The sequence below is a fragment of the Strix aluco genome, chromosome 11 (genome assembly GCF_031877795.1).
Source record: "Strix aluco isolate bStrAlu1 chromosome 11, bStrAlu1.hap1, whole genome shotgun sequence".
In the NCBI taxonomy this organism is placed as follows: Eukaryota; Metazoa; Chordata; class Aves; order Strigiformes; family Strigidae; genus Strix; species Strix aluco.
The window spans coordinates 11,764,759-11,790,112 of record NC_133941.1 but is presented as its reverse complement, the minus strand read 5'-3'; positions in this window follow the sequence as shown (position 1 = coordinate 11,790,112).

The window sequence follows — 25,354 nt, the reverse complement described above, 5'->3', positions numbered from 1 at the left end:
CCCTTTTTCCTTGCCTCATTTCACCTGACACACGCAGGATGAGTGGTTTTGCTGTAAGAAAGTATAAAAAAAAAAAAAAAAAACCACAACAAAAACCCCCAACCCCAAAACCATATTGTACAGTATAAGTCACTGAAAAGAAATGGAAGGAGGAGCTATTTTGAGGGCTTTTATATCTTCCTTATTGCTAGGAGACTGCTTCCCATGCGTGCGGTGCTCTTCAGGCTCTCAGCAGCTGCCTTATTTCTACAGCAGCGTTGAGGGCAATTTACGGAGCAGCTTTGTACGAGAGAAGGAGAAGCAAAGTTGGATGGGAGCTGATTTTCATTTTTCAGTCTTTCTGAGACAAAGGCGAGAGTACGTGGGAGACAACTGCAGGTGCCAAGGAGAGTGTCATGCCTGGAATGTCAGGGATCTTGGGCTGACCTCGGTCCGTTACTCAGGTTTCAGGACAGCCATGGCTTGCTCTCTGCTAAGAGCTGTGTGATTATGTAATTATACCACATTTGGCTTAAATTTGTAGTGCTAGGGAAGCCACTAGTGCAAAAATGTAGTATTGCCAAGCACAGAGCCAAGTTTCGGCTTGTCCCTGATGGTCAGTCCATGAGCTGTGTGGGAACTTACACCATCAAGTACCAGTGCAGATGCTCAAGGCAGCCTTCAGGTGAAAGTGTGAGCAGTTGCCAGACCCACCACTCATGACTCCACTGTATAAAATTTTAAATTCTGAGTAAAAATTATTCTCTGGGAACCACAGTTTTAATAAGGCACCGGAAGTAAGCTGATTGAGATTGGGATTGTAAATGGACAGATCTCCTAGGGTTGCAGTCACGGGTGAGTAAAGCCTAGAAAAAAATCAAATCTAAGATCATGAGAACATGCGAATTTATCATCTAGAAGGGAGTTACTGAGACAACTGTACAATATCTCTTACCGTATTTTTCACACTATTGCCAGATGGCCAGGAATGGGATCCCCCCACGTTCTCCTTCTAGTCTGAGAAGACAAGAAAATAAACAAGGAAAATGTCTGTGATGGTATTAGTTGGCTGCCTGATAAGGTGAGTCATTGCTTTTGATTGCTGAAATAATTAGGACTGCTTTCTAATTTGATTACCATGTTAACCCTTCCTGCTCTGTTCAGTCCTGCCCCAGAGATGTCAGTCAGCCTTTTAGTTTCTGCTGCTCCCTCGTGCTCCCTGCTTGTGACTAATGCCAAGTTTGGGGACAGTAGCCAACTGTCAGGTGCTTTCAGCACCGTGCTGTATCAATGGACTAACGGACTCCAGCAGATGTAAACAGGATGTCAGAAAACCTTTATTCAACAAAAATTAATACTCAGAGGAGCCATATCCAGCGGGTCCCAAAGGCAGGCCAGATGGTCACTGTTGGCACGGGCTGCCAGCTTGTGGCCAGCCAGCAGCCTCACCCCAGGGATTCCCACTTGGTGCCTTCACAGCAGTGTGGTGACGTGGTCATGTGATTCTGGAGGTTTCCCTTCTTAATTGTAATTGTGAGAAGCCGGGAGCTATTTGTAAGTGCTGACTCCCATGAGTAGCCGTGGAGCGTGTGGCTGTGCTTCTCCTCCTCCACCACATCCAGGAGTGAGTAGTCCCTTGTCAGGCTTTCGTCTCTTGCCATGACAACAAAGCTGTCACACAGTGAAGTTCTGATCAGATGTTGCCAGCAAACCGCACGTGTTTGCCCACACGCTTTTGATCAGGGACTGGTCCCTGTCACTGCTTTGTGGCTGGCTGGACTTTGAAAGCAGCTTTGATCTATCTGTGCCAATGAAACGGAGTTGTTTGAAGTCTTTGATCCTTTCTGTGGGCAAACTGTGCCCTGGAAACTTGATGGGTTTGGGATATTTCTGAGTATTTCTTCCATTTTAAGAGTCATGAAAAGTGAGATTTGGCAGCTCTTCCCATTGGCTTGTGTTGTCTGAGTAGACTCAGGCGAGGGCATTTTACACCAGTTATACTGGTATAGAAACTCATCCTGCTGTTGCTCCCATCCTGTGAGTTATCAAGACTCAGTTGCGCTCCAGCTACAGGACAAGTCTGTGTAAAGAATTACAGGAAAAGGAACATGGGGCAGAAATCTTCAGGTGTGGTCTTGAAAAGGATGGAAATTTTGGCAGAAAAAGATGGACATGTTAAAAAAATATTCCTGCATGTTCTTTTGACAGGCACAGGCTCCTCAGATGAGATGAGCCCATGGGGTCTGCCCATGCATGCATGGGGTGCCCTGCACTCCGGATTTATTTCAGAGGTGCTTGGCACACTGTACCATCCCATGCTCCCCAAAATCCCTGGCTTCATGCTGTATGCATGTTCTGTGCATACACATTGATTTTTAAACTGTAGTATGCTGCGTTTCCTACCTAGATGGTGTACCAAAGCAATTTTGTTCCTTAGCAAATAAAGCGAATAACTGGGTAAGTATAAATGTGTTTCTTAATAGCCTTGTTTGTGACAAAATTGCGAACTAAATCTTCACACGACATAGGGCTGCAAGTATTCGAGTCACATTCGGACAGCAAAGCCCACTGCACACAGCTTTAATTACAATATTTCTCTCAAACACAGTCTTTCTCTCATGTTTTTCTGAACATTGTTTAAAGAACTGATGAAAGGGCTGAAAACTTTTCAAACTTTCCTTTTCTTAGGGTCTCTTCAGCTCAGTCTTTCATCACACAGTCAATAAACAGTTGAAAAGGACTCTTCTGAACTGCAGCAGGAGGGAGGAGGAAGAGGGGAAATTAATGATATCACCAAATTGAAACTCTTTCAAGTTCACTTTAATTGCAGAGGGCACAGGGAGCTCATTCAGTTTTGAATTCTCTGATCTCTTGTTCTCCCCAAAGGGCCCAGTCTCCCTCTCCTCCCACGTTGCACGCGATTTTCCTGGAGCGTTGAGCCCAGCAGAGTGAAATGGGGTGGACGCCCGGCTCCTTCCTTGGGGCTCCTCTGCTGCAATGGGATTTCAGCGGTGGAGCCACAGCCCAGGCTGCCCGTGGGTCGGTAGAGCAGCTCTCCTGCAAGCCCCAAGGTCTTTCTCTGGGTAACGAAACTAGAGAGGGTCTTCATAGCAGGCAGAATAAGTAAATGTTGTCCACAAGCTCCAAGCAGCCCTTGCGCCCACCTCTGAGTACCCTCTATCTTTCTAAACCTTGGCTCTAATGCCGTCTCCTCCGCTATTCTCCTCACTTTCCATCTGCACTCCTGCTTATAACTGGGACTGCAGCAATGCTTCCCCCAGGACCCTCACCTTCCCATGCTGCACCCTCATTTTAGGTAGGGCTCTGTGGGCGCTTCACCCTCCCATGGTCCCACACCAGGGCTGGTCCACCTTCATCGCCTGACCTTCGCCTTTGACCTCTTCTTCACAATAACATAGGGATAAAGTCAGACATCCTCTAGACAAAGCTCTTATTGCCTGATTTGAAGTTCTGTGCTCTTTTGTGCAGCCCTGGGGTGCCCAAGCTTTGACCAGACCCCGCTCAGCTGCTGGGGTGCCCTGGCCTCACCCTGGTGGTCATGCTGCCATTGGTGTGCAGCACCCACCGTGCAGGGATGTTCCTTACTCATTTAGGAACCTGGTAAGCTGTTCTCCATATTTTTTATCTTTCAGACAGAAAAATAAAGGTTTTAGAGCACAATGGAGAGGATGTGGGAGGTTACATTGCATTTAGTTAGGTTTATTGTATTTAAGCTAGATAATGAAGACTGGTGTGCACACAGAAGCATTTTGCCATTATTTTAAGAGTCTGTTCTAAATAGTTGGCTTCCTTAGGAAGAAATTATGACACTTTTTGAAACCTTGTAATTACCATATTTGTTAGAAATGTCCTTACATGCTATCTTTCCATCTTGTCAGTCCCAGTTAAACCCAGACTGCTGGCTCGGTGGCTTGCTCGCCCATCTCTGAGATGTTAAGAGAGAGCTACGTATCCAAGCAGTCCAAAGTTAAAAGATAAAACAATGAAAACCCCAAGACTGTCTGAATATTGCCACTGCCCACTGAGGAACTTCTCAACTAAATGCACTGAGCATGCCTGGCCATCTTTGTCTTATGGGAAGTATCAATGCCACAGGCTGAAAACTGCTCAAAGTGCCATTGCCACCATTGAAAAGCCTGAGGATTATAGTTGCAACAGGTCCATGGACAGAAACATGAAATATAAAGCTTTAAATTCAAGTCACACTGGTAAGTATAACAAATAAAGAGACCAAATTCCCTTAAAAATGGGATTACAGAGGCTGTGGGGAAGAAATATTTTGAAGGAAGTTAAAGAGGAGTTAATCTGCTTTTATGTAATTTGTTTCCCTATTCTTCCTGAACTGGCTTGCTTTGGAGACAGCTGCTTTCAAGGTTTACAGCCGTGCATATGGTTAGGAGGGCTGGAATTGGCAGCCGATTGCCTGACAGAATAATGGCTAACTGGAAAAATAGCTGGGTATATAATTTACAAATGATACGACCACATCAAAATCAGTGAAACACAAACTATTCATTTTTACAGTCTCCAGATTGCTGTCTGTTGTGATCTGTTCCTCCTGATTGCTCCCCCGTCGTGCTGCTGATCACCTCTCCTCCCACCAGCACCCGTGGCAGGGAGCACAACGATGAGCTGCAGCACTGGGTAAGATGCAGATCTCAGTTTCTGGAGATTTGTGTGTTTTAGATACGGGCGGGAGCCAAAGCATCGGTACCACCAGGTGCGTGTCTATGCAGAACGTGGGTCTGCACATCAGCGCTGGGGGGGGTGCCCTGAGGCCTGTAACCCGTAACTGGTTCCTCTCCCAGCCACCTCCTGGGCCTCCAGCCCTGAGGGATCTCCTGGGGCTCGGGCAGCCCAGCAGGTCTCAGACCTCCAGCTCTCAAAGCTGTCCTTGCTCTGAAAGGAACCAAACAGCCCTTGGTTGGTATATTCCCAAATTTTGAAATGTGGTTTGAACCCAAACTGGCTAAGGTGAAGCAATCACAAAACCATCAATAAGACTGGTGAAGCCACCGAGTTTGGTTGCACCAACAGTATTTAACCTTCTGCAGATATCCTTGTTTTTCCTGTTGGAGAACTGTCCGAAAAAAGTTGCCCTTCAGAAAATGAGTGCTTTTCTGAATGTACTGTTACTTTAAATCTGGGCAGAACTTCTTCATGCTGTTTTTCTCCCTTAGTTTTTCTCAGTGGGGGAAATGACAGCAAAAAAGGTGAGAGAGTGGGAACCATGAAATGCAGACATGGAATCTGGAAAAGGGGGCTTTTTCTAAAAACTGGAAATATCTCATCTCCAAATAAATGGCTTTCTGTACAAATATCCATTTATTGTGAACCTACCAGTTCTTATTTTCTCATTGGGAAAAAACCAAAAGTGTTTCTTAAGCCTTCTGATCCTCTCCCCAAAAAAATAGAGATGTGGCAAAACCCAAGGGCACTGGGAGGTGATTTGTGTTGTGACACACAGGGACTGTATCCGTTCATTCCTGAGATTACAAATGGAGGAGGCTTCTTTCCTCACAAATGCCCATGTTAACCTTGAGGTGATCTGTATAATCCATCCTACACCATGTGTTGAAAAGTGTCCATGTTTGAGAAACAAATGCCAGTCTTATTGAGGCATTAGTCTCAGTTGTATTCTGCCCCAGGGCTGAAGATTTTATTAGGCTCAACTCTTCTCAGCTCCTCCCGACTTTATCCCTCCGTTTGTTATCCCTCACTTAGGGAATTCAGCTGGCCAGCGTGAACTGCCTTGATGTTTTCTTGTCGCAAATTCATGACTTCACCAGGTATGCAGTGTGTTACATTTGAAATATATTCTGCATGGGTTGGAGAGGGTCACGCCACTGTTGAACCTCTCAGAAGAGCCCAAGCAGCACACAGGCTGGTGTGGAGCACTGATAATATTGATTTCTCCAGCTGCATTGTGTTACAGAGTGTGGCCTTGCAAAGGAGGAAATTACTCCAGCGGTCGCAGCAAGTGTAAAAACTGCCATGTCATTTAACAGACGTGGTGCCAGGGCTTTTATAGAGTGTAATCCAACTCTTTCGAAATTCTGCTGAAGGATGCTTGAGCTAACAAGGCTCTGTGCTTTCTGATGAAGCAAGCCATGTACATTAGCTTTATTGTCAAGACATAGTGCAGAGCATTTATTGCTTTTGGCTCATGTACAGTGTAGGATCATTCTGTGAGTTTACACAAGACTGTCTATTTGTAGTTGAAAGTGAATTATTTGCTCATTAGTGGTTCAGAAAGGTCTGCTTGCTCCTGCAATGCGAGACAACTCAGGCTTCTCTGTGTGACAAAACACGCTTGCTTTAGCCTGTGCTCAACAGACTCAGAGCACCTTCAAGGTGGTCCAGAGGACATGGGATTAGGAAATCTGCAACTATTGTTAGAAAAATGTTCATCTCTTTTTCCTTTTTGTTGCTCTTACTTGCAGCACCGCCATCCCACTCTGAGGTCTGTGCGTGCCAGAGGAGGGAGGTGGGGGCAGCAAGCAGCGATGCTCTGGTCAGCCTCAGCCTCGCCTGTCGCTTGGTGTTCCTCAGCGTATCAGTTCTGGTGAGCTCAGCCTAGGTTCCAGTAGCCTCCCATGATCTCAGATTTTATACTTGCTTTGTACCTCTGAGAAAGAGTTCTCTGAATCAGAAAACATGGCAGATGGCAGCTCGTGAGAAGAAAACAGCTCTTCAGTGCCAGATTTAAGCAAGTATGTAAGTTTTCTTCATAGTAAAAAAAAAAGGCAACAGTGCTATTTCAAAGGGAAATAGGAATATGGTTAATACTCCCCTGAGTTGGCCCCAGGCATTTGAACCCCAGTAGGTTAAAATTCCTTAGGTTTGGTCAGGACAGTGCACCACAGCGTGGCCCACCCAGCCGCTTATGTCCTTTGGCTGCAGCGTAAGTGGCTGCACCCGGGATGGGGCTGGTGGCACTGCCGAGGCACCAACAACCCTGAGCCAGGCCGAGAGGGGGGCGCTGTCAGCTGAAACCTGCACCCTGCCTTTTCTGCTGGTCCCTGGGGACACCACGCAAGCTCCGTCAAATCGCAAAGGTGATTTTCGGAGTGTTTAGCAGAATCTTAGGCTTTTGGGAAAGGGGATGAATTTTCCACTGACCCATATTTATTTGTTTCATGAAACCGCAGCAGTGCAACATTATAGTCTTTTGTCCTACCTTTATTTCTGAAAGGAAATACTTATTAGGCTTTGAAGAGGAATATCACAGAAGCCAGTGCTGTACAGTAGGCTTAGCATATTTTGCCTCTGCTGGCTGTAGCAATTGCTGCTCACCTTTTTCCTAAAGAGTCATTTCTTATCACTGCCAACCTCCAGGTACTGATAGAGAAACAGGGACAGACTGCTCTGCCTCAACATGGGCAAATTTTGGATTTTCAGTTAGTTTTTTCTGGCGTGATTTATGTCATACAAGGGTAGAATATTTAGAAATATGGAAACAGTATTGTTTTAGTGAGCTGCAGCAATCTGCTACTGCCAGCCTCATCAGCTGAGTGATGAATGCAGGAAACCATTGCCTAGATGTGGGCAGCTGTGTGGACATGGAAATCAATGGCTGTTCAAGGTGTGGATTACTGCAGGGGCAGCTTAATTGTGTGTAGACAGGTGAAATGCTGGGTACAGACTTGAGACACGTTTTGCATCACTCTGACTTCAGTGGAAGGAAACTATTTTATAGCAGAGACTGAAAACTCTGGTGGGAAAAGCTGTAGATGATGACCTTAGAGCCTGGTGTCTGTTCACTGTGCCACTGACGCGTAGAACCATGGTTTTGAGTTCCACTTCCTCTCTGTTTTATCTGTTTGAACCTCTGGGGACAAGGATTAGTCTTTACTTTGAGATTTTAATATTCAAGGATAGATTAAGACAACAGCATCCTGATGTTAGATGACCATTAAATACTAAATTCTGTAAAATCCTCCAGCAGCATTAGTCCAATCAAGCCCTAAATCCTAAAAGCTTTGTACTTTCTCCAAATAATGATACCACAGTATCACCTTTGAAGCCATGTTCTTTGTTAATCAATAAATAAGCAATTCCTGGATATGTCAACTGGAGAAGTTCTAGCTGGATTAGTTGTGGCCCTCCCTTGGCCAAGCCATAAGTGAAAAGCAGATTCTCGTGGCTGAGTTACAAAACCACTAAACAAAATGGAAATGTTGATGTTCATTATTGATTTTATTCTTTGCTGCCATGGAATGGTGCTAGTGGGAGCTGTTGTAATCAGATTACTTTAAAACTTACTTACAGAAGGAAGTGCTTAATTTATCCCCCCCTTTTTCTTTTCCTAAAGCGATACTATATCAAGGTATCTACTATGTTTCTTGCAGAACAGCCCTTCTCTTTTTGGTTTTCTCATGGTGTTTGTGTAATTCATTTCTTATCACTCCCTATGATCTTTTTTTAAAAAATTGGCATGTGTTTTATCTCCTATAATCACTCATATTCTTTATGGAATAGAATAGACAATGATTGTTGAAGATATAAATGTTTCTGATTTCTGGAAATAGCTATCAAAAACTACAGTTACTAAACATTCATCTAAAACTCCCTGTGCTGTCAAGTCACAGTTATGTGCCTGTAAGCCTGTATGTCTTTAGGATTCAAGTCAGAGAGGCTGATACCGGTTTAACTGAGAATCTGGTAAATGCTGCATTTTGAGTGATATATCCTCTCATAATCTGTGAGGTTAAATGGTTTTTCTGATTTGATTCTTTACTGCCTTCCCCGTTTTGCATCAGATCAAATAGGGTGTGAAATGATAGGAAGGCCAAATGGTGCATTTGCCTGCCCACCCTCCGCTCGTTCGTAGCAGCGTGAGTGATTGCAGCGAGCACAACAGAGAAAGAGTAATTAGGCTTTAATTGCCCCTGATTAGTCATATGTAGTGTACCAATATTAGTGGCAATTTCAGTGGGCAGAGTGTCTGGGGAAGCCATCCCCCATCATTAATCGAAGGTGTTTGTGGGGCTGGCAGCTGCAGTTCACCAAACTGCTGGGTTTCTTCCAGCGTGAGAGCAAACCCAGCGCCACAGCAGCCAGTCAGAGCTGTCACAGGTGGGACCTGCACAGTGTTTCCCCCACCTTCTCGCCGTGTTCTGCTCAAAGACCCGTGCTCACATTGATGTCGAATCTTGCTCTCCATCCTCTTTAGCCCGTGGGTGATACCTGAGCCTGAGGGACACAAAGCCTTTGGACCAGGAGGAGCTATGGCTGTGGTTGGCCCTGCCACCATCCCTCCCCTGCCAAAAGTACACCAGCTCCTTGTGAAAACACCCTGCCGTTGGTGGCTGCTTGACACAGGGATCACCTGCTTCTCATGAACCCAGCAATTCCCACCAGTCTCCCCCTGGCCACCACTAACTGCCTTTGAAAGGAGCGAGGAGCTTTTGCTGACTTAGCTGGATGGCAGCAAGTCTTGATACCTGCCTCTCACAGCCTGGCTCATGGGTTTATAATGATGTATTTACTCTAGCACCCAGAGTAAATGAATTATATTAAGCCTCTGCAAATGGTCATAAATATGATAGTCTGTGTGAACTGAGGCAATTGCCTGCTTTATATATGTGTTTATCTTCACTGCATTGCATACACAATGTGCATTATGTCAAAAAGATGATAAAAAGAGGCCATAATGCTCCTGAACTGTATAAGTCTTTTTAGTTTATGACTGAGGCTTGGAGTTATCTTATGCAAAGTTAGCTGCAGCAGGTTTAGTATAAATTAACATAGTTACAAAATGTCAAGGAGCATTAATTGATAATTTCTGAGGCCTACCTTGCTAAATACCAATTCAGTTCTGAAACCTGTCTCTGGAAGTTTAATATATGAAAAATAATGCTTATTCATGAATGGCTTATGTAACTTGGAATTAATCACAAGGCAGCTCGAGCTAGCTGTTACAGATGGTCTTTTTATAAAATGAGGTGCCAAAAATAAAGGTTTCCAGCCCCACAAGGGAACTTCTGGGCTGGGTATTCAGCACTTTGGAAAACCAGGCCACATCATCTTGTGTGTAAATAATGACTTACTAACCTAATTCTGGACCCACTTTTGAAAGAGAACTGGCCTATATAAAAGCATTTAACTTCAGCAACTTCTGCATTTTGAATGAGTGTGGCAGAAATGCAGCGTACCCCCCAGCCCACCCGCTCCCCTGCCATTTTCCTCATCTGGAAAACAGAGATGACACTGAATATCTCCATTTAAAAAAGGTGAAACAAGCTAAGGTTTCTTTATTTTAACAATTAGGAAAGTGTTGGTGAGTTCCTTTGCTTGCCCTACAGCTGGAGGAGCATCACAGCTGGCAGTAGTCAGTGTAATGGGCCAGTTCAGAGGTGCCCAGATGAATACTAATTGTTGATTAACATAGGCCTGGGTTATAAAAAAACCCATCTTCTCTCTTCAGTGCTTTTTGTCAGGCACTAGGAAAGTGTTGATGTCTCTGTGAGAAGGTTACCTGCTCCTCTCTCTCCAGCTTATGCTGCTCTGGGCAGTAAGTGCGGTCAGCTCAGCACTGCAGCATGCCCATTTTCAGAGCTCCTGGGAACCCTATTGCCTGCCTAAACAAAGTTAAGTAAGGCTGAAGGATGAGATTTTAAAGCATTTATTGATTTTTCTTTAATATTTTGTTATTTCTTTTCCATCAATACAATATTTACTTTATCTAGTGCACCGCAGTATAAGTATATTCCCAGAAAATGATGCACATAATGTTATTTTCATATATGGGCATATAGATATAAAATGAAAGATTGCCTGTAACTCACTTAAAATAAGTAAGAACACCATCTAGGAAGCTCTGCTGTACGAGCTCAGCACTCTGCAGCTGTCTGCGCCCTGGTTCCCGGGGTGGGGAAGGGCAGTCCTTTCCCATGCATGGCATGGAGGGTGGGTTTCCTTAGCATCAGGGGAGGTTTGCAGCATTTGGGGCCCTAGAGCTGTGCAGTAATGGGTTTCTATGGCAACTGGCTGGTAAAGCCAGGGAGGGGGGGGGATGAAAACCTGCCCCTGATGTACCTGCAGCTTTTACCTATTTTTTTTTTTTACCAAATAGACCATGGTTTCATGGTTTTCCTCTTCTCTTTTTTGCATTGCTGCTGTTGCAACAGTTTATCTTCCCATCCTCTGCTGCTCACAAATGTCTTGAATCTCTGTGAAGGGCCGTAGAGCCCTGGGAGCATTTGCCCATGGGTGCTCTCTTCAAATCTCCTTGTGTACTTTGTAACCATGACTTGTTGCTTGCTTGGGCTTTTTTCCTTTTTGTTGTGGTGTGGGTTTGTTTTTTTTTTTTTTCCTACTTTCAACAGCAACACTGAAATCTTAGGAGGTGTTTCCTGCCCATTCTGGTGCCACAGATGCTGGCTGTCCTCTCCTGGCAGTGGGAGGCAAGCTGCGGTGGCTGGTGACAGTGGCAGAGCGAGCACACCATTGTGATTCCAGGGGAGTTGCACCAGCTGGAGCCCCTCAAGGATTTGGGGGAGCAAGGCAGGCAGGTGTGTGGTCCTAGCCGGGCAGAAATAGTGTTGAGCTGCAGCATACACAGACATGCAAACTGCTCCTTCCCATGTACCTGCAACATTCCCGCCACCATCATCCCCCATACTACGCCACAACGTTTTAGATACAATACCAGTAATCACTTGGTCTTCTCTTGCTTGAAACTTTAAAAAAAATGCTTTAACCAATCTGCGAAACAACTGCTTCAAATTAAATTTTGTGATAAAAACAAATGAAGCGTAATTGAGAAGAGACAAGAGAAACTTGCCCTGGAAACAGAAGGATAAGAAATTCACTGTGACAATGGTGCAATGTATATTGTTCCTCCACGGTGCACCAAATGTCCCTGCTGTCAGGCTGCACTGTTATTGTGAGTCCTAAAACATGTCTTTCCCCTTCCGTGTGAGACCGCTCCTCTAAGATCTTACGCATGCTAATGAAAGAATTAGGCTCAGTTACCAGGAATTAAGCAAAAACGTACTGATGCGTATTCCTGGAGATACTGCTGAAAGAAGATGTATTTTACAGAGATGCTCCCATGCTTGATGCAGATGTGAATGTTGCAGAGCGTGCAACCTGTCTCTAGTAGGTTGCTTGACCATGAAATTGCCCGTGAAATGGGAATCTATTGTTTATCATGCTAATTAGTAACCCGAAAAGTTTATTTAAAGGTCACCGGAAAGCAGTGAGAAATATCATAGTGTGCTAATGGAGGAAAACTTAAGAAGCCATAGGGAGTTTGGATTATTTAGTAGAATATTATTCCTAATATTTAAGATACTTTCTGAGATGTTCATTAAATTAATAAGGGAGATGAAGGAATGTTTTAATATAACAGTGTGAAACGAGCCTTCAGAATTTATTTTATTCATAGATTTTTTTCATCAAAGGTCCTATAATGATTAATTTTCAAACTTACAGGTTTTAATAGCAAAATAAGAAATAATAGTTCCAAAGTTCCTTTGAAATACTTAATAAAATACTGTTCTTTAAAGCACTAGATAGCTTTCAAATGCCACTAATACTTCAAAGAACCGTATTCTTTACATATTTCCATACAGTATTTCTATTCAGTGTTCTGCACTCTGCACAGCTGACTCACTTTATGTAGCACAGAAATATTTTCAGATGGGCAAAATCAAAGTATTGTTATACTGCAACAGAACACTGGACTGAAAAGTTGTACTGAGTACTTGATAGTGTACAAGTTTAAATGCAAGTTAATTTGATGTTACAGAAGGTTCCTTGGCCTTCCACATTCCAGGACAAACTTGAAAAAAAAAAGATCTGTAGCTATCAGATGTAATAGTTGTAGCTGTTCATTGTTTTATACCCTGGACCTCTGGAGGAGGAGCAGCACAGCGGGTTACTGGGACACAAGCAAAGTGAGAAAGATCCTTCCTCAGTCATGTCCAGTAAGGAGCGAGTAAGTTAAAGCTGGTTTTGTCTGTTGAGTGGAAGAATTGGCAGTTAAGGTAGGATAACTTAAGCAGTCACCACCATGGGTGGAGGAGGAGAGGCTTCTCCTGCAAGCACAGTCCAACAGGCTGAAGGACAGCGGCCTGATACAGGGCTGATGCAGATGCACAGGAGGACCCCCAATCCAAATATTTCTTGTAGGAAAATATACATCTTTCCCCACAGACAAGAGATGTATTCATGTCAAGTCAAAGGTGCATAAAAACAGAGGTGCCAACCTGGTGCGTGCCAAAGTGCCCCCTTAGTGCAGAGAGAGAGAGAGAAGTTCCTCCTTGGATGCTGTAACACAAAAGAGCAGGATTTGGCCCCTTCTAGGTGCCCAGGGAGGCAAAGGGTAGTGCTGAACAGCAGCTGGGATCGCATGCTTCAGTCCCCTTACAGGAAGGCTACTAATTGTAAATTCAAGCATGCAAGGGTTTAATTGGCAGCAGGTGTCATGAGAAATTTCTCTCTGATCTGGGCAGGGGGTAACTTTGTGTGTTTTCCTGTACTGTTCTCTTCTTACCATTGTTCATTAGAACATAAAATGAGCCTCTACGTGAAGAAATGGGATGAATAATTTTGCTGCTGTTGGAAAAGAAAAAAAAAGTGCAAGTCTTCAAAGGGGATAAATTGTTAATTAGGAAATTACTACATGAAAAAATATGATTGTGGAGGTCAGAGAGTTTTTAAAAGCTAGCCTGTAGTTCTACAACCTACCCGCAGCAAAGGGTTATATATAATCTGCCCCAGCAATTTATTCAGGTTCCTCATCTGCTTGCACTGTAGGAAAATGAGTGAATTTAGGCAATTAGTAGAGCTGGCGATTGCCAGGGCCCTCCTGGTCATCACCAGCTCCTCATCCGCTTGTGGCTGACCTTTTCACTCCATCCCCAGGCGCAGGTCTTGGCCTGGGAGATCTACGTGTGTTATCCAGAGCAGGAGGTCCTGCCACCATCACTGCTCCTCGCTACGCTGGCAGAGGAGTGGGAGGCAATGCAGATCCTAAAGAAATGTTTTAATTAGGGGGCTGGTCCCTGTGGAGAGCAAATGGAGAAGGCTACTCTTTAGAAGGTGATTCCCCCACTGCCCCCAAGATCTAGATTGCTTTCTTTCTGTTGTCCTTGCAGAGACTACAGGAGAGTGGTTTCCCTCAGGGACCGATACGGACAATGTTTGCTCTGCTTGCAAAGTGAACAGGCTTGCTTTGTGTGGCGCACGAGGAGCGTCCATGAAGGGGATTACTGCTGAGAACTAGTGCTCTGCAAGTCATGCTTGAGTTTGCTCTCTGTCTACATGGACAAATCCTGATAAGGTCACTAATGAGCTAGCCCTGAGCATGAAGAAACTAATCTGATCAGTCTGGTACTAGTTTGCAGTATTAAACCCAGCATCACAACAGGAACTGCCAAGTTAGAGAGGAATGGTTTAAAATCCAGTGACTCTTACGAATTCTTAGGACACATACAAAATACATCATTTCATCATTTCAGTATGTGAAAGAAAAGTTATCACACCACCGTAGTAATGGCAAAGCAAACGGAGCAGTCAGCAATAGTGAACTACTTGGTAAGTGCCAAAGTTGGCTGAAGGGGCTGTTCCAGTAGATGTGGCTTCTTTACAGGAGTTTCTGATGCAATAGATGATGCCACTACATGTGGTTTCTTGATGTGGGAGGAAAAAATGTTGGTATTTGGAGTCATAAAATAGTGTGGCTTTAGGAGTTTTGCCATCACCCTCACAGGAGCTGAGACACAAGCAGTAACTGGGAATACCTATACAGCATTTACATTGATGAAAATGGACAGTGGACCTTTTGGGTTTATTTAAAGAAAAAAAAAAAGGCATTGCCTGTAGCCTTGCGTGCCTTTGCAAGCATAAGGCTGCCAGCCCACACACCCCATAAAAAAGCCAACGCTTTGTTTTAAATTAGCACCCAATTTCTTGCCAAAGGAAACAGAAGAAGCAAGCCAGTCATCTGAGTTTCTCTGTCTCTGATCTCCCAACAGGCCACTTCAGCTGAGTATCAAAAAACAAATGCCTGTAAGGAAGGACATTTATTCAGTGCAGAAGAAACACTTCTTATGCGCATCTGCTGAACAGTAAGTCTTGACTAACCATCCAAGAAATGAGAGATCCTTGTGCTTTTTGCATGCCTTCTGTTAAAGAAAGGCTGTACATCTTTGATAGATATAGAAAATAGAAACAATGCTCAAATACCATTTCATGGCATTCTTCAGTTTTCCTTTTTTCTGTAAATATCATTGTTAGCGCTTGTGAAAAGTCATTAGCAATGAGTCCATTGCATCCCAAGACATTAAGGACAGGTTTTATTTATTTTCCTTGTACTAAAACAGTTTCTTAACAGTATTATGGAAATCTTTACATTTTGATTTCAATCCTAAAGTAATTAAGGACAAATTACAGATCGATGCAATGACATTTTTCTTGTTAATTAATTCTCTAGAAGGGTGCTTAGAGGAGCCACTCCTTTGAACAAGTATGTTGAACAAGGTCTTTATCTCCTGAAACAGCAGAAACTCACTGTTGGTCTTTGCTCAGTCTCTATGGTTTTTTTGGACCATGCCAGTGCATATTGATACAGTGAAGTAGAAGCAAATGTGATTGACTGAAGTGTAGAGGAAGCTGTAATGAGCATTTCCAATTTTGATGGCTGTCCTTGATGTCGTGCTTGTCAGTCTTTTCCAAGCCTAGCCAAGTGATTCCTCTCATGGAGAGCTTGCAGAGGCCATTTCCCAAGCAGCAGAAGAGGTAGCTTTCCATCTGTATAGGTTTATTTTCCTTTATTGCAGTAAAAGGAGCATGCACTCAAGTGGAATTTGAAGTCACCGACAGAAAATAAGGCAGCAAGATCACATGAAGGCAACTGGAGGAACTGTAAAGGCGTAAGCAATGGATGGAATAGTAATGAGGGAGTTAGGTAAAAGACAGGGAATATGTAGCACTTTGAAGAGCAAAAGATAAGCAAAGCAAAACGTCCAGTGAATGTCCTGGTGACAGTATCCCAGCAACAATAAATTCTACTTGTGATAGGGCAGGCTGAGAAAAAGCCAGGGACTGACGGTTTTCTAATCTCCTGCCAAAAAAAACTGGTCACTGGTACCACTGCATAATGTTGAGTGTAATGTGTAAAACTCATATAGGTATGTATGACTTCTATGCAGCAGCTACTGCCAAGAAAATTATTCAGAGATAGAAGTTGACAGACAGTACCGATGATCTGTGTTAGAACTCTTTGCAGAGGTATGTCGGCTGCGAGAATTAATTTGACTTCCAGTTCAGGTGGAAGATGCTGACAAAGAAGTCATATTGCTGGATGGGCAATTTGGGGGTTCTGTTTTCTGCACAGAAGCAATGTTGGCCTCTTAGCTTATCTGCTACCAAGAAAAAGGAATGGGATGGCTGGTTGCCACGTGAATCACTTTATCAAATTAACAGGGTCTTATGGACTAAAATAAATGTGAATTTCCTGTGGATGAGGATCTGTGTGGCAGTAAAGGGTATCAAATAGAAGAAGATTTGCGCATTTGTTGAGGAATAGGAGAAATGAGGCTCATGCAGGTATACTTGAGTATTCTGCCAGTGTAAGGAAAGGAACTGATAAATAGTCAGATGCCTCAGAAAAGCCTGAATGAAGGAATAATAGCCATCAGTACTGAAAGACATTGAATTAGATGGATTCCCACTTCTAGAAACTTCTGTGTTTATTATCGATGACACTGAAAGTTTTATTTCTTTCCTTTTCATATGTCTCCAGTGACCTGGTTAGTATTTCAAAGTGCAAAGGCAGGTGGTGGAAAGATTCTGGAAGGAAAGCGAAAAATCACGTAAACAAGCTAGAACAGCAGCTGTGCACTGGCAAGGAGTGTAAAGAAAAGAAAGAAAAACTGGAGATAATCCTAAATGACAAAGACTTTGTTTTCCTAGTTATCGCTAAAACGTGATGGAAAGAGTCTCGGGAAATGCCAAGTCACTATTTCCACAGGTTTTCTAAATATCTGAGCTTTTTTTCCTTATCTAATATCCTAGACCTGACTTTAAAGGTACCCGAACACCAAGAGGTTCTGGTTAGCATATAGAAAATTCCCTGCTCCCCTGTCCCAACCCTTGCACATCTGTCAAATTGGAAAATTCTGTGCTGTATCCTCTGGCGAGGGATGCTGAAATGATTGCAGTGGGTTCTCACAGGGGGAGGGAGGCAATGTGCAGGTGAGTATTTCAGGTTACTCCATGGTGAAATTGTCTCCGGCAATGAATCATTTTTGGACTTTCTAAAGGTCATTTTAAGTTCCCCTGAACTTTTAAAGTTGGCTATTTAATAAAATAAAAAGAGCAAAATATTAATGCAGATAACTGTCAGTTGGGCAAGAGACCCTGAGAAACGCTCTGGCGGGTCGTGCCACTTCAGTGACAGCTTTGGAGAAGAGAGAGCAGTCAGGAGCACTGCCTTCCCCGATGATCGTCTGAAATTGAAACACCGTCTCTCCCTCTTCCAGTATATTTAAGTGGAAGTTCATTGCCCTGCTGGGCACCCACATTTTATAACTGACCTCTGGGAAGTAACTAAGCCAATCTTCTGTCTCTACTTCTATAAATTAAAGTCCAAAGACTGGTGATCTGGACTGGCTGAAGGTGGTTACTTTTTGAGTGGAAGAGACCAGGCTGAGACATGCTCCTTTTTTTTTCTAGGACTTCCTTAGGGGCAGCTCTGGATGCTTTTAAAGTGATTTGTGGAGCTGATGAGGTGCTGTTGTGCTGATCATCGCTCTTCTTGGATGTTTGGTTCTCTGCAGGTACCAGATCTTAAACCCCCAGCTGTACCGAAGGAGGGATGGGTGGAGGCTGTGCTTGGTGGAAGTGGAGACTCCCGTGATGGAGAAGGCTGCTGGCTCGTGGCTTCAGGTACCAGGAGGGAAGCTCTGGCTCCACCTGAAGATTTGCAGCTCAGGAGTAGAGTCAGTGCCCCAACAGCGATGAGCACCCACACTGGCACAGCCCAAGCCCCACGGCAGCACCAGGAGGGTCAGGGTCAGCGGGCAGACAACACGGGCACTGCCAGAGGGAGCAAGGCTAAAAGAAGAAAGGGAAAGGTACACACAAGTACAGTTCTACATGTATCAAAAAACTGTAATTTAAAGCAGCAGAACAATGTTTTCCTTTGTTAGAACAATTTCAATTCCAGGTCTGTAGATTTATTTTTTTTTCTTCTTCTCCAAATCTGCAATCTGTGCCAGAAATGAGAAATGGGTTGGTTTTTCAATGGTGCTGTGCTCCAGGTCAGCTTGATAACATGGGAAATGGCAGGCTAATGACAGTTTAACACCAATTAAGAGACCACTTTATAATAGATTAGCATTCTGAGTCTGTTCAATTGGTAATTACAATAATTAACTCTCTGAGCTTGCATGCACTTTTGAACAGAAATTTGGTACCTTTGTTTACGCTGAAGAAGGCAATGCACAGAGCAGGCATGGATCATCTGAAGTGTTATAGTCAGGATGGTTAAGTGTACTAAATCTGGGCTTGCTCTTGAAATGTGCTTGCAGGTGACATCCTCCCAGGTGGAGGTGACTATATAAATGACTATTTCAGTCTTAGCTGAGCACAGCTGCAAGCAGAGACTGAGATTTAACATGTTACTGTGGTTCAGATAAGGTATTTGTGCTGCAGAACAGCTCTCTTCATCCTTGCTTCAGGATCCCTGGTCTCAAACTGATGGATTTCCCACCTACTCAGGACAGCTATTTTCAACATTTAGCAGTCATAGCTGAAGTCAGATTCCCAAATATGTCCTTTCCTGTTGAGAACACTAACAGTGCAAAGTGTTTGGTAAGAGGCAGCTCCATACTGATGCTTATAGTGAGATGCTCAAAAGAGCTCAACATCCAGTGTGACTGTGCCCTGAATTCTTTGGGAAAGTTTCATTTGGCCCTCAGTGCTTCAGGAAATGCAAGTGCTGCTGCCATAGTGTTTCCTGTAAATGGTTTATGGAAGGCTGCAGGCACCCACATGTGATGGTGGTTATCTATGGGACCAGAGAAGTCAGTAGGACAGACCTGCTGGCTCTGGGAACATGGGGACCTTGTCTTGGTGGGTCAAACGTGCAAGATCTCCTTTGTAATTCTTAGGTTCTGTTGACTTTATGCGTCTCATTTAATTTTGTTGACCTCCTCTCTTAAATACTGTGAAATCTCCTTATGAGAAATGCACAAGGTGAGCTCTTTTTATGGTTATTTTTTAAATACTCAGGCAGTGGTCAGAGCTAACACAGCAGGGGACCTTTGCAAATGCAGACTGTTTGGGTATTTCTTCAATCCTTCACAAATTAATAAACCATTTGATGAATGTGACACCAACCCTGGAAAGCAGCGGTCCAAATCCCACTTCCTCTGGAGAATGGATTTCAGTATCATATATTTCAGGATCTGTCCTGGTAACAGGGAAGAAGAGGCTTAAAAGAAAAACTGGATTTTTCAACTAAGTGTATTGTTTGGATTGTAGGGCTGGATTGGTTTTGTCATGCCATGCTGTACCAGAATAATTGGATGTATGCACGGTGCAGCAGCAACCCTGGGTGACAGTGGGTTTGTCAAGGAGCTAAACAAGATGCCTGAAAGCAGAGACTGCAGTTAAAAATTGTCCTCACCTTCCTTTACCCCAGCAGAGCTCATGTCCCCGGTTCTTGACATTTCACAAGATCCCACACACAGTGAACATCACTGTTCTCACCTTGTTTGAAAACGATCTAATGGAACAATAAGGAGATGAAATCATAAAGATAAGGGACATTAATGATGCTACAGTTGTAAATAAAGAAGTCCTGACTTTTCCCAGTAATGGCTCGCTGGGGTTTAAGTATTATGAGGGACCACGCTGTGATCTGCACTGTCGCAGTGGGGTGTCCCTGCCTGTAGAAGTCCCGACAGCGGAGAAGATCAGGTGGATCCCTCAGAGGAACATCCCTGTGGATAAAGTCCTCAAGTGTGTCTGGGTATCGCCTTGCCCCAGCACTGTGAGTCCTTCCAGAGGAGGCTGGGGCGAGGCAGAGATGCTAAACCAGCTTTAACTGCTGCCTCTTGCTTGAGCCTGGCGGGCTTGGGGCTGCAACTGGGGGCCCATAATAACGTTGCAGCTCCCTGGAGAGCAACAGGGCTGGCTAAAGAGAGAGAAAAGCTGCTTTATCACAGGGGACTTTGACTAGATGGCTTATATTTCTACTACTAAAAGGTGCCCCAACTTCCTAAAATCTATTGATGAGATTCTTAAATTCATGAATCCTTCTGGAAAAGTTGCATGTTTGACAATCTTGACAGAAAAAGATGGAGTTAGCATACAACACAACTTGGTCACTAAGGGATTAAAGTAAAAAATCGATGACGTGTTTATAGGGTGCCTTAAAAGACACCATTTCATAAGGCTGAAAGCAATTTCAGGCTAAATCAGGTGGGAAAAAGAATTTGACAGAAAAATGGGAGTAATTAGGAAAGTTGACTAGCAGTTCAAAATTCCTCGATCAAGGAGGATAGCTGCTGCTTTGAGAAACCTATGCCTTGTTCAGAAAATTAGAAATTTGTTTCCCTTCGACATTACCAAAGAACAACTTTTTTTTCTTCTCCTGCCTGTTACAGGGTGTTCAGTTTTGTCACTTGCTGCTCAACAGAAGGTAAAACCCTCTGCTGATCCACTTAAAATATAAATAAGTTGTGCAATGCACTCTGTGGGGCGTGTAACAGATGTTTGAGAGCACAGCTGCTAGGCGTCCTTATTGTTAGTCACTCACAGCTTTTTCGAGTCTAATATCTCTCGATGGTTATATTAAAGAACATTTTCTATCCCCAGCATGCCTTGGATGAGCTGCTCAGCTCGGGGTGTCTCCCCGTTCCCTGGCCGGGGACCTCCTGCCCTTGGCACTGCTGCCTGTCCTGGGGGGAAACCTGTTCCCTTTGACTTTGACATGTCTCACTGATTGAGGAATCAGGTTGATGGGCTGTAAAAAGCACCACTTTTAGTTGTCCTCAACAAGACTGATTGCTGACACAGAGGTGATAAAACAGTTAATGAAACGATGGGATCTTCAGAGATGCATCAACTCTTCCCTCCCCAAAGGAGGTGGTCGGCCAGGTCCTTGACTCGGGTGAGCAAAGGCAGCAGAGCTGCCACAGATCAGGCTTGCAAGACTTTAACTCTTGCAAATAATACCTTTTTTGCTGTTTTCTATGCCATATATCAAATATTACAATTGGTTTGGGTTTGTGTCCCAGTGATTGTAAAAGGAGGACAGATTTCAGACTCTCAGAGAGTCCTTGTCTGTGATGGAAAGCCTGCAGACAAGACTGTGTTTCTAACAAACGTCTTCATAATACTTAACATTCAATAGAGTAAAAGGAGAATAATGAGCACTGCAGCTATCCCAGGTTAGTAATTACCACCGTCATTATTAATTTTCCAGAGCAATCTCGTCAAATGAATCATTATTATCTCAATTCCTTAGCCAGGACTGATTGATTCTTTCTCCCTGTTGTGACTAATTTCATATAATGTCTGAGTACAATATAGAACTATAGAGCCACTGTAGTTCTAATTCAGAATAATGCTAAATAACCAAATCCCTTGCCTACAGCTCTGTTTAGATCTGTTGCTTTACACCACTTAATTGAAATAAATACCCCAATCCTGTCACTCCCCACTCTCCATCACAGTCACCGGAATTCCACTGGAGACAGGGATTTATGTCAGCCCGGGATCTGGCCTGCCCTTTTGATGTTATATCTATGTTGGCACCAACCAGGAGCTTCACAGCACCTTGCAGAAGCAGCATGGCATAGTCTGAATAAGTGTTGATAATCTTCAGCATTTCATAATGTTCATTTCAACCATTTTCGAGGAAGGAATATATTGGTTAGTCTGGTTATGTGGCTTTTTTTTTGGAGGAGAGGCTAAACGTGATGGTTTTCCAGCTCTGTTTGGTTAGCTTTCTGTTTGCAGTCTTCTGTCAGCAGACCTGAGTATGAAGAAGTTCACTGCAAGACAAGGAGAAGGATCTCTGTGGGGATGGTAGTATGTTTCTTGCTTCTACTTAAATGATGAGGTAGATGAGGTAGAACGATTACTTTTCCTTTAAAAAAATTGGAAACCCACTTCTTGCATTTTTCTTGAGCTGGAGGGGAGGAAGGGAGAAGGAGGCAGCAGCTCTTTTACAACTTTGACCTTTTTGTCTCCCAGACTTCAAACACGATCAGAGTGAAGAGGGAAGAGAGTAGACTATAAACCCAGGAACAGCAAGCGGAGAGGCTGTAGGTACCCTTAGCATTGGACTTTTTCTTTTTTTTTTTTTTTTGACTAGCTAGATATGATGGTTTAATCCTGAACTGACAGCTAGAAATCTCGGTCTGCGTTGGTGGGGAAGGCTCATGTGTGGCTTTGTCGGTGCAGACAGCACAAGCAATGTGCATCAGTTACAGCTGCACGGGCGTTAAGGCCCCGTAGTGCTGCCAGGCCCCTCTGGACAAGGGGCAGAGGTGCGAGGAGGCCGCGATGCCGTGCTGCGTCTCGCCCTGCCAGCACTGCCAGGCCGTATGTTCATGGCTTAAACTCTGCAAGCAGCTCCCCAGCTAAATTTTACACACATTCAGCAAGCAGGAGCAGGGCTGGTAGGCTGGGGGTTTCATGCTCAAGCTCTGCTACATGTGAAGCAGCAGCGAGGCTGTTCACTTCATCCCGTGGGCCGAGTGACCTTTATTCCAGGCCGTGCTCGGAGAGGAGGGGTGGGGAGCTCCGAGTCGCGGCTCTCAGCCTGCCTCAGCTTTGCGTTCCCCAAGCCAGCCCCTTCCCCAGCGGCAGGCGCGTCCCGATGCCCGGCTGGCGTGTGTCTGTGCTGACATTTCAGGATATCGGTGTGGGTTGCTCTGGACTGGATTGGGGGAATTAGAAATATTGAAGTGGACAGTAAATATATGAGGATATATTGCAACATTTCAGTATCTTGGCCATCTAGCACTCATTTATTTCTACTGGTCGTTTGCTGAGGCAGTTCCACTCGGGTCCATTACTGCTGAATTAAAAAATACACTTTCATAGCCCATGAAAGCAAAACTTGACTGTGTACCCTGCACCCCACTGATATATTTGTGTATTTAAATCCATCAGGAGTGTTTGTTGCACCAGGGATTGATTTGGCCCACAGGATTCAACCAGTGGAACTGTCATATCTCAGCATTCATGAACAGCCTTTTGCTGCTTGGGGAAACTGGGCAGTGAAACTTGTACCGGGTGCTTTGCCAGCACCTCCCCCTCGAACTGGGCTGGATCAGGCTGTGCCAATTCCAGGGCTTTTGTGATCTCTGGAGACCTCGTGTTTCTCTCCTGACCCCAGCCCCATCCTTGTTCTTGCTTCAGGTACAGCCATCCCTGTGTCATCTTCTCCCCTAATTGGGTGTATCCTGTCCTATTCTTCAAGGTGCATCGCATAAAAGCTGTAAAATGTATATTAAAATTTTATGATTTCCAGATTTTAATAGGAATACTTCATAATATTAGTGCCATCTTCTTGGAAACATGTCTCTAATGTAAATTTCTGCTTTTTCTGATGTTCCTCCCAGCCATACAGATTCAGTCAGCAAGAAGAAACTAAGGTGATAGTTTTACATACTATTTTTTCTTATTTACAGTAAATAATAATACACTGCTTATAGTAATTATCACCCAAGATGTTTACTAGGTTTGAGATGCTGAAATTAAAGCAAAGCAAACCTTGAAGTAATGAGAGGGTCCTTTCAGGCACGTGGAGTCTGCTGCTGAAGCCAGTGGTGGTACCTCCTCCGTTTGCAAGAGACGAGCACAGAGCTGGTGAAGCAGTGGTTGCCCCAGAGCAGGAGCTGACTTGCGTCTAAACCTTTCCTGCATATGACTAGTTCAGCTGAAATCAGTGAAAAGAAAGTCTGCTTAAAGGATGTGTTTGTAGGGACAACAGGCTGAGGATTGTAGTAACCTGTCTCAGTTAAAAAAAAAAAAAACAAAACCAACAAAAAATCCCCCCAAAAACACAGTTGTGATATTATAACAATCTGAACATAAGTTAAACTAAATGCAACTTCTTGCATATAACCAAGCTTGGAGATAAATCTCCATGTTTTTATAATAAATGTAACTTTATGGCAATCACCATATGCTACCTCTAGTCCTGTTTTGAGTATAAATCATAACAAGTGTGTATCCTAAAATGCTTTATTGTCTTTTTATGGCCACATACGGCTGCTGTTCCTTCCATTTGTGATTATTTTTTTTAATGATTCCCCCTAGAACCTAAAAAATAATTAAAACTAATGAATACTCTGCAGTGACAGTAAGGGAATGAGCATATTGCATCTATTCTCACTTCCCAGATCTGATCAAAAGCAAGTGTCGAGCTGTGAAGTTGTGACACTGACATTTTGTACTGAGCTTTCGACCACCTCCTGAGACCAAACGATGACTTTGGGGAAGATCATGAATTAGAGTTTTCATTGTTTCACGAGAATAGTGCTGAGAGGGTAGAATTAAAATTAGTTGAAGTCACAATGCTTATTTCTTAGCAGAGTCTTTTTAAAAAATTAACCTAACATGTAAAAGACTTTAAGATGAACAGGTTTTTTTTTTCCTTTGTCCTTGCCCCTGGCTTCAAGATGTGATATATTCTACGTACTAGGACTGGCCACACTATTTGTTCCAACCAAATCTTGTTAAGAGCACAGCCCCTTTTTATTTAAAAACCTGCAAGCCATATGTGTGTTTGGATACCCAGGTTGGTGTAACTTGCTCAGGGAGCTGCGGTTCCTCAAGTCAGCAGGAGGCAGCTGCTGACCCCCATGCCTCTGACGGTCCTGCCCTGTCGGAGCATCTCTGGGGCTACAATAATGGTAACCTGGACTTCAAATCCAGAGCTGTGACTGAAAGCAAGAATGCTGCCTTGTAAACATGGGTTTATCTGCCCTCCAGAAACATGCGGGTTTGATTTTTTTTTTCTTCTTTTTCTCCAGTGCACTTGGTTTTTGAGCTTCTGCATGTGTTTTGCATGGGAGCTCAACCAGCTTTTAGCATTTCTTAAAAACCTCTAAAGTTCACTTCTCAAAACTAATATTTATCTGTAAAGGATGTAAAGTGTGTGTGTGTGGTGTTGCTGTGCATCTCTCTGCCACTCTCTGGACTTCCTGCAGCTCACAGTGGCTTTGAAATGAAGCTTAAGGGGAATAATTGACAACAAAGTGCTAGACAGGGGTTAAAGTGTCATTACCGCAGGAGGAAACCTTCAAAGATTCCATTCAGCGGGGGCCTGGCCAGGGCTGCAGCCCGTGGGGACTGATGAAAAGCAAGCTCCCCA